Consider the following 1,394-nt stretch of genomic DNA (forward strand, 5'->3'; position numbering starts at 1 on the left):
AAGGTGAAACAATTCATGCCAGGTGGTGGTGGTACACACCTTTAATCCCAGCACTCGGGAGGCAGAGTCAAGACAGAACTCTGTGAGTTCAAGGCCAGCCTGGGCTACAGAGTGAGTTCCAGGAAAGGCACAAAGCTATACAAGAAACCCTGTCTCGAAAAACTAAAAAAAGAAAGAAAAAAGAAAACAATTCATCAAGAAAATATTGTAAGTTTTTTATGCAGCCATGTATCGGAGCCCCCAACTTCATAAAACAGACAACAAAAGGCATAGAGAACCCACATAGGTCCTGGTACAGTAATAGTGAAGGACTTAAATACACCACTCATTTATATAGATTTTCTGAAATGAAAATAAAGAACTTCAGAGGGGATCAACCTGACTTAACAGACACATATAGAATATTCTGCCTAAAAGATAGGAAATACGCATTTTTCTCAGAAGTACATGGAACCTCTAAAACTGATCATATATCATAAAACAAAATGTCTCAACAAATACAAAATTAATTAAAAAAAAGAAATGAAGCTAATATCTTGTATCTTATCAGATCATAATGGAATAAAAACATAATTCAAGAGAAACTACAAAAAATATTTGGGACTAAATAATAAATTTTTGAAGTAACAGTGAGTCATCCAAGAAATCGAGAGGAAATTAAAAAAAACTCTTAGAGAGAAATGAAAATGAGACCAACCTATTAGAACCTCCTCTCCGGGACACAGCCAAGGCAATCCTTAAGATGAAAGTTTATAGTGCTCACATTAAAAAGTCAAAGATCTCAAATAAACAATCTCATGAAGCACATCAAGGCCCTCAAACAAACAATAAGCAGCTAATCCCAAAACCAGTAAATGGCAAGAAATAATAGTGGTTAGGGAAGAAATTAAGGAAATCGAGACGGAAAGATGATATACAAAAAAAAAAAAAAAAAAAAAATCAATCAAATAAAAAGATTCCTATCTTTCACCTTGTACATTAATCAAGTTAGAAATTAATCAAAGGTGTTGTATGAAAGGAAAGAAGATTAGCACTCCCCTTGACAAGGATGGAAGAGGCCCTTGGGACTAACAACACACATAGGGTTAAGGCATTGCCACCTACTTTATGGCATCTAAGCACTGTTTTTCTGGACTAGGCCTTCTGCATAAGCGAGACAGTTGTGTAGCTTGATCTGCTTAAGGGGTCCCTTGGCAGTAGGATCAGGATCCATCCCTGGTGCATGAGCTGGCTTTCTGAATCCCACTACCTATGGTAGGACACCTTGCACAGCCTTGAGGCAAGGGGAGGGGCTTGGACCTGCCTCAACTGAATGTGCAAGGTTCTGTTGAATCCCCGTGGGAGGCCATACCTTCTTGTAGGAGGAAATGGGGGGGGGGGTTGGAGGGAGGAGG

The 1,394-nt window shown here is 38.7% G+C and overlaps 1 non-coding gene across 1 annotated transcript; it reads left to right on the forward strand.

Annotated features, from left to right (window-relative positions):
* Positions 1–1,004: 1,004 nt before the first annotated feature.
* Positions 1,005–1,130, forward strand: LOC131902188 (U6atac minor spliceosomal RNA). Its single transcript, XR_009377029.1, has one exon. It is a non-coding gene; the product is annotated as a U6atac minor spliceosomal RNA (small nuclear RNA).
* Positions 1,131–1,394: the final 264 nt, after the last annotated feature.

This window comes from Peromyscus eremicus, unplaced genomic scaffold, assembly GCF_949786415.1.
Source record: "Peromyscus eremicus unplaced genomic scaffold, PerEre_H2_v1 PerEre#2#unplaced_3623, whole genome shotgun sequence".
Taxonomy (NCBI): domain Eukaryota; kingdom Metazoa; phylum Chordata; class Mammalia; order Rodentia; family Cricetidae; genus Peromyscus; species Peromyscus eremicus.